Raw genomic sequence first — 8711 nt, 5'->3', positions numbered from 1 at the left:
ACAAATAGAGCTCGATGAGTCTACAACTTGTGAAAGCTAAGGTGTCAACTAAAACACCTCACATAATAAAACTAGCACAAAACGCACAATAACTAGCTAGTACAACATAATAAAAACTCACAACAATAATACAACATAATAATAAAGTGGGTAATGGAGGTCTTCACTCTTCCATTCTACCCTTGCCTTTTCCCTCGGGGTACATCTTCCCCTTGTTCTTCTTGTTGGCCCGCCTAGCATGGATTTCCTCCTCGGAATGGATCCTCAACGGATCTAAGACGGCGACGGCCTCCGGAATAGCACAAGACCCCATGTTCGACCCCAAACGATCCAATGCACGGCTCACCATATTCTTTAGGCCGGAACTCCTCCTCTTCGATGGTCTCATCACATCCGAGCTAACTCCATCAACATACTCCTCGAAGAAGGCACGGTTGGCCTTGCCAACCTCTCGGTACTTCAAGTCGACAATCTCGTCCTTACGAAATTTGGATCTCTCTTCCAAGGACGGAGCACGTGACCACTTGACATAAGCGGGAGTCACCCATGTCGTAGCAACGGGGTTTGGTACCTCCCAAAGCGGCCGAGTGGCCCACCACCTTTCAAAGATCTCCACAAGCTTGGAGCTCCGGAAAACATTCTCTTGGACAAGGGTATCTTGAGCGGGCAGCTTTTGTTGACGCCCCATTTGCCTCATGAGCCTTTCGGGATAAATGAAGGAAACAACCTTCAAACCCACCACCATCAAAGAACGAGGACTAGCACCCGAAGCGGGCAACCCCGTGAAGGACTTCAAGTGCCACCATGGCACAACCCAACGGATATGAGGACCACCCTCCTCCGCCAATCTCGCGACCCAATAAGCTTCGGAAGAAGCAAAACTATCCGGGTACAACTTCTTCCTCATGGTAAGGTGACAGAAGGAATAAGAAGAAATATTAACCGGAGGCTCTACATACCTTAGCCTCTCCAATAGCCACACTTGAAGGATCCTTGGGGACCCAAAACAGGGAGCTTCTCCACAAGAGCCTTCCTTGTCCAAAGCTTGGACGATCTCTCTAAGCACCAACCATGACAGATCTCTAAAGCAATGCGTTCTCGAAAGCATCCATGAAATATTTTTCTGGAAGAAGAAGAAGAAGTTTTGTCGAGATGTTTTTTGTGTTTCGGATGATGAAACAATGAAGCGCAAACATCACTATTTATACAAAAATGATCAGCGCGTTTTACAGAAAAAGGGGAGAGCCGGCTTCTATCGCCAGGCTGCTCGCGCCTCTTTGAGGCTTCCCCAGGATTCCCGCTGTTGACTTGTCTCTTTCAACTTGTGTTTTCTCCTGACACCTCAAACCTCCCGCCAGGAAGCTCGCGTCTCTTCGGGATGATATAGGACATTTTGTGTTTCCTCACACTCACATTTCCTTGTTTTTGCGTTTTACGAAATTCGACACGGTTTCCATGACGCAGCTTTAAACATACGGATTTTTCTTTCTCTTTTTTAAGGGGGGAAGGGCTAGTCGCCCTGATTCGCGACGAATTGTTTCTATGTCGGTCGAAATTCCGAAAATTTTTCGCTTTTTTGCAATAAAATCGAAAATTGATAGAACGACATCAGTTTTCCTCAAAAATTCAAGCACTCACAAATTCGAGTCTTGACCTCAAAAATCAAAAATCAAATATACTCGTAAAAATATTTTTTTAAAATTCATTCCCCGACGGTTTGAGTTTGAATTTTTCGAGTCACAAATCTATTTCAATAATTTCGATGCAATTTAATTCACGACACGAGTTAATTGCTCAAATTTTCAAATCAATTCCTTTTGAATTCCGAACGTGACGACTTGTCGCAAATTTTTAAAATTCATTTCAAATTTCAATTTTAACTCCGAGTCATCGCGGTTAATTTTGTTTTTCAATCAAAGGCTTTTACGTGTTTACGTTTATGCATATGTGCTACCTGTTGCCTGTTTTTCTACACTAACGATGCAGGAGCTGATGCAAAGCAAAAGGAGAATCGACAGCCGACTTCGCTCCTCCGAAACACAACACAAAAAAGCCTAAAATCACAAAATGAACCACAATCCAAAAACATATATATACAAACCGCCTCACGCAAAATGTAAATATGTACAGACAAGAGTCTAAGACACGGACAAACTACAACAACTAGTCGACGTCTCCCGTCGGACCAGTCCTGGTCTCACTAGGAGTCGCCACCAATGCAGACACCACCACCTGCTCAGACTCCCTCTCCGGAGAACTCTCCAGCGTCTCCTGCTCCATCACGACGCAAAGCTCCTCCGCCGCATCCAACTGATCCCTGAGAGAGGCAATCTCCGTGTCTCGGCTCCGCAACTCATTCTCACGACGCCTCAAATCCTGGTCCCAACGGATGATCCCCAACTCCTGGGCCTCGATCGTCGACCTGGCTGCCTCTAACTCAGCACGAACCCGAGCAAGCTCCGCCGGATCCGCAGTACCTTACAAAACACAATAACAGATCCTCAAGATCTAAAACATGAAATGCAACACAAAATACACAAAAATAGCACACAAAAAGTACCTGAGAAAGCCGAGCCTCCCTCGCAGCCAGGTCACCAGCAAACGCCCTCTAGCGGTTAGCCGTCCGCCACAAGTCCTGGTGACTAACGGCCGTCACCTGCAAATCAAAAATGTCCTTCAATACAATGTAAGGCGAAGTACGACCGAGGAAAGTGTTCGAATCAAGAACTCACCCTCAGAACGATCAACCTCCACTCCATGTCAGCATCGGTCACCTCGGCTACCGCAGGCTCCGGTAAGCGCAGTTGAAGCTCCTCGCCACCCGGCCCCTGAAAGGTTGTCTCCGTCGGGAAAGCTGACTCCCTACCATTTGAATCCGTATCAAATATGACAAATCCTCTTATCGAAAGGGGAATGAAAACAAAAGAATGAAGGAAAGCATACCTCGATCGGGTACCAAGCAAGCCTCGACAACCGGAAGGTGTCGTAGTCGGTGTCCTGTAACAGCAGCTCCTCACCTCCCTGACCGTGAAGGTGCTCCTCAACCTCATCAGGGGTCGACTCCTGGAACAACACCCTAGGCGGGTCGACTGGTACGACGAAAGTCTCGGTGGAGCACTGACGAGCCAAACGCTCGCCCAAGCACCAAACCAGCTCAATCGCCGTCTCCAAGTACAAACGCAGGGAGCTGCGAGGCCGCAAACGCTCCCTGATGGCAGCCGGTAGACTCGTGTAGTGCTCCCAAGGTCGCCCAACAAACTGCATTCAAGACAAAGCTACTCAACCAACTGGGGGCTTCATAAGCTACCTAGTCATCCTATCTCTATCTATTTCTATAAAGGAGAGGGGGAAGAGAACAAGAGCTTACGTCAGCAATCCGAAGCTTGTTCACGCGACGCCTGCAGTCCTCGTAAGTCGACTTAATCGACTTCTTCCGAATCACCGTCCAACCCTTCACAGCAGGGTAGGTCGAGGGAACACCGCCTGTGGTCCCCGGACGCAGAGGAGTAAAGTAAGCATACAACCAAGCTTGTAATCAAACACAACAAACACCAATCAACCAATTTCTCAAAAATTGCCAAAATCAAAATCAAAATCAAACTAAAGAAAAACTACTACAAAAAAAAAAATGCTCGTACCTCAAAGATGAGGCCGGGACCAACCAAAGCAGGGGCACTACCGTCCCTCACTGACTCCGGGCGCACCGCCGCGTGCAAGTACCTGTTAAAACTCGCCAGAGCCGGCGTAACCCAGTCAAACCGACCCAAAGTGTCGAGGTCAGTAAGGAGAGTAAGCACTTTGGTCGACAAGCGCTCACCCTTGTCACCAAAGTACGTGGCACCCAAGAAGTACCACAACCACAACCGCGCCTCCTTCGTGTCAGCCTCGACCTCTGCCTCCGGACACTCCAGCGGCGCCGGAGTAACACCGGCCACCCTCCCAGTGAAGTGGTCCTTCACGTAGTAACTCACGATCAAATACGGAGTGACGTCGGAAGGCTCCGACAAAGCAGTACCGATCAGATCGGTAACCGTGGGAGAGGACACTCTCTCCGGCGTCTCGGTAAACTCAATAGGCAACTCGCCGCAGGGAAGGCCGGATACCATGGCGAAGTCCTCTAAAGTCACGCCTACCTCCCCAAACTCCATGTGGAACGACGACGCCGTGTCCCAATACCGATCCAACATGGCGCGGATAAAACACAAGTTCGACCTAATCGAAGACTTGTGAATATCCCGCCAAGCGGCCACCAACAGCCCAAAAGCCGACCTCTCTATCAACGCCCTCGTCCCGGCTCGGAGAACGTCGTAAAAGCCTATGCAGGTAGTAAAGCCCGAGAAAGTCCTCATGGTGCCAATCTCCTGAAAACAAAAACAAACAACGTCAGAATGTCTATTCAGGCCTGACACTTCAAAAATGACAAAGGGACACGACTCACCAAGCCCTCGTGAGCACGGTAGGAGATGTGTCTGTCCAGTCGAAGCAACAACTGGCTACCGTCAAAACCCTCAGCCCAAGCAGACGCCGCCCGCAAGTGCAACCCCAGTGGGGCTGTAGCCCGTCTGGCTCTCCAACTCGCGACGTCGACATCATCCTCGACTGTCTCCGCCCTCCGTCTCTTATGGCCACGAGACTCAACATGACGGATGGGGCCCATCTCTACGACACTGGCGACGTGCTGTAATGTCCGTCTGGTTGCCCGGGGACGATGCTCCCTCGTAGAAACCCTCCTCCCGGAGGTACCAGCCTCAGACCCAGTCTGAGCTCTCCCAGTGACAGTAGCCCCAACAACGGGCACCTCACACTCCTCAACGGCCCCTGCGGCCCTAACAGTCTGCTCAGGAGGTCCTTCTTCCTTAGTAACGTCCTCCACAACCACGGCGGGTGTGCTAGCCGGAGTACTAACCGGCCCCGCCCCGAACAACTCCTCAAGAGTCGCAGCAAGGGACTCAGCCTGTCCCGAACACTCTCCTGCAAACAAAAAATGTCAGCCGAAATTTCGGCATTATTGATGTGACCATAATTGGCGCATATTTAGCCCCCGAATTACCATTGTTTCCATGCTTTTTAGTGCCTATTTGGGTCATTTCTTATCTTTAGTTCTTTGTTTTGCATATTCTTTGAGATTTTGATCCCTTGGTAGGAAAGGAGTAAGAATCTTGCATTTTCATGGCAAAACAAGGCTAAATTGATCGTATTCAATGACCAAGCATCAAGGAGAGACAAGACTAGAAGGCCTTTGTACATAGCATAGTAGAAGAGCATTGTTGAGAAAGGATCCTTGAGTCCCCAAGGAAATCCCCAAGGAATTCATGAAGAAAAGGGAAGAAAAGAAGAAGAAATAACGCTGCCATACAATCCGAACGGATTGTACACAATCCGCCCGTCCGTCCAAGCCCAATCTGAGCGTCCCGCAAAGGAATCCGCTCGGATTCCCCCTCGCCAATCCGAGCGTCTTACCCAAGGATCCGCTCGGATTCCTAAGCCCAGATCCGGCCGTCCCGACTCCCATCCGCACGGATTTCAGTACAGCACGTTTTCATTCTTCAAAGCTACGATTAGAGAAGCCCTTCTCTCGGAGAATACCGGAGTCTCCTTGCTCAACTTAAAAAGTGTAATTACTAGTTTAGCCCTTAGTTAACCCTAATGCATCCTCCCTAATTTTCACTATAAATACCCCATTAGTCTAATTAGAGGAGCATGTTCTTATGATCAATAATTAGTGTAGTTAATATCAATCAAATCTCTCTTCAATATTGTAATCAAGTATTAATCAAGTTTTAATCCAAGTTTTAGTTCTTTAATCTCTCTCTTGTTCTTACTTTATTTTGGGTAATTGAAGATTATTTGGGTTATTATTGGGAAATTGACAACCTCTCAATCTAGGATTTAAGTACTTCTATTATTCTTGCTTTATTATTGGAATCATTAGTAGGTATAATCTCTTAATCCCTTTTTAATTATTGCTAATTACTTTCATTTATTCATCATGTTTCATTATGTTAGTATGATTGACAACCTTTCTAGCATGATCAATATGATAATGAGTGAGTAGTCTCTTAGCTAGGGTTTAATGGGTGATTAGGGGAAACCAACATGGGGAATGATTCATGCTTAAATTAATATGCTTTCATATCTTATTTGCTTGCTTGTTTTGATCTTAATACATGCACATGTTATATTTGATGAAATGCTAAGCCTATGAATCCTTGCATTTACTATCATCACCTATCTTTTCAATGAGACTTGTAAGACATAACCCAACTCGAGTCTTGTTAGACCATGCATGTGTTGAGTAGGAAAGATTAAGTCGACTTGTAGGTGTTGTACAATCTAATCGATTCGGCTCCGGACCCAAACTTTCCTAGGATTGTAAGATATAACCCAACTCAATCCATCACAACAATAATTGCTTGCTTATAATTTGAGAACATGTTTGTATGATCATATCCCATGATTCCCCTATGAACCCATGACACCCTAGTGCTTTTAATCAATTGTTTACACCCTTATTTTATTCATCTTGCTAGTTTATTTTCATTGCTATTTTAGTTTAGTAACCTTCTACATCAACCCAATTTGTGACACCCCTTAGACACTACTAGTTACAATAGAATTCTCATTTCAATACCCGTCCCTTGGGATCCGACCTTTACTTGCCTCTTTACTAATTGTAGAGTTGTTTGTGAAGTATAAATTGTGTTTTGTATCGACCATTGACCAACGACCACATATGCTTAATTGTGAACACGAAATGGCGTCGATCAAAAATGGCGCTGTGTCGGGGACGGTGTTTAATTGATTTAAGATTTCTTTTATTGTTTTTAGTTGTGTCTTTTTCACCTTGGGAAGTAAAACTCCTCAAGGTTTGTTCTAATTGTTTTCGAGTTGTTTGATATTTTGCATGTCTAGAAGGTTACAAAGAGATTTGTTACCTTTTGACCGTGAAATCGAAAGAACCTTGACGAATAATAGGAGACTTGTTAGGAGGAATTTGGGAGGTGTTGGTGAAGTTGTTCAACCCACTAGTGAGTTTGTCAATCCTTTCGCAATAGAAGGAGAAGAGAACCCATTAAACAATACCACACAAAATCCACCTACAATGCCTAAATTCTCGTCACACTCTATACCCACCGAGGAGGATCTACCAAATGGTACTCCTACATCACAACATCTTACCGGAAACTTTATTGCCAAGTCCGCCTTCATCCAACTAGTTGAGAGGAGCCAATTCGGGGGAATGCCTAGTGAGGACCCTCATTCTCATATGGAAACCTTTTGTGATTATTGTGAAGCTATCTCTCAAACGGGCGTGACTCAAGACCAAATAAGATGGGTCTTATTTCCTTTTTCGTTAATCGGCACCGCAAAGCAATGGTTGAAGGGCCTTGATAAGGCCACCCTTGGAATAGATTCTTGGAAGAAGCTAGCTCTAGCCTTCTACAAAAAATTCTACCCACCGGAAAAGACTAACATGCTAAGAGCTCAAATTACGGGTTTTAAGCAAAGGGATGAAGAATCTTTGTATGAAGCTTGGGAGCGGTTCAAAGGTATTTGTCGCTCATGTCCTCACCATGGACTTAGCGAATGGTTTTTAGTGCAACAATTTTGGAATGGTTTATATGAAGATTCAAGGAACATTCTCAATATGGGATCTAATGGAATGTTCACCGAAGTTGATGACAATCAAACATGGAACAAGATTTAGGAAATGGCGGTCCATAATTCACAATATAGTAGACCTCGCAAGGCTACTAGAGGAGGAAAGTATGAAGTGGACTCCGTTGCTCAGTTGGGTGCTCAACTTAGTGCTCACATTGACACAATCAACTTGAAGTTTGAACAAGCTATGGCTAGACTTGAGGAAAACTCAAAAACATCAAAGCATCATGTCAATGCCATGACGGCATCCTCATCAATCCCAAGCGGGATATGTGAGAATTGTGGAACCTTGGGTCATGACTCAAGTGAATGTAGGGGAACAACCGAACAAGTTAATGCTTTCCAAGCTTACAAAAGTGGTACCCCTTATTCAAATTTTTACAATGAAAACACCAAGTTCCATCCAAATCTCTCATACAAAAGCCAAAATGTTCAAAACCCTCAAACAACATACACTCCACCACCCATGAGAAATCAAAATCAAAGACCCTTTTACAATCAAAACCAAGGCTACCAAAATCAAAATCCATACAATCACCAAAATGACCAAGGTTTTGATGTCCAAAAAGCGGTCCTCCAAATGCAAAAGAATCAACAAGAATTTTTCACCCAAATGCAAAAAGATAGCCAAGCAAAAGATACTACCATCAACAACATTCTAGCTCACACCAAGATGTTGGAAACACAATTGACCCAACTAGCATCTTCAAGCTCACAAAGACAAAAGGGGCAATTACCACCTCAAAGTAATCCCCCTAGACATGAAACGGTTAGTGCCATTCACTTGAGAAGTGGTACAAGATATGAAGCACCGAAGAAGCAAGTTGAGGATGAAGTTGTGAAAGCTAGTGAAAAGGAAGAAATTGTGCAAAGTCCCAAAGAAGGGGAATCATCAAAGGAAGAAAGTTCAAAGAAAAATGAAGACAAAGCCAAAGAGAAGGAGCCCATTGTGATTAGACTTCCTTTTCCAAGTCGTCAAGCCAAGCCCAAATTTGATGATCAACTTGGAAAGTTCATGGAAATTGTGAAGAACTTAGAAGTCTCAATTC

General features: G+C 45.2%; 1 non-coding gene across 1 annotated transcript; it reads right to left on the bottom strand.

Moving 5' to 3' along the window:
- Positions 1–7474: 7474 nt before the first annotated feature.
- On the bottom strand, positions 7475–7581 carry LOC141625997 (small nucleolar RNA R71). The gene has a single exon (XR_012535732.1). It is a non-coding gene; the product is annotated as a small nucleolar RNA R71 (small nucleolar RNA).
- Positions 7582–8711: the final 1130 nt, after the last annotated feature.

This window comes from Silene latifolia, chromosome X (assembly GCF_048544455.1).
Source record: "Silene latifolia isolate original U9 population chromosome X, ASM4854445v1, whole genome shotgun sequence".
Classification (NCBI taxonomy): domain Eukaryota; kingdom Viridiplantae; phylum Streptophyta; class Magnoliopsida; order Caryophyllales; family Caryophyllaceae; genus Silene; species Silene latifolia.
The sequence above is the reverse complement of the archived record's forward strand: the minus strand, read 5'-3'. Positions and strand labels throughout refer to the sequence as shown.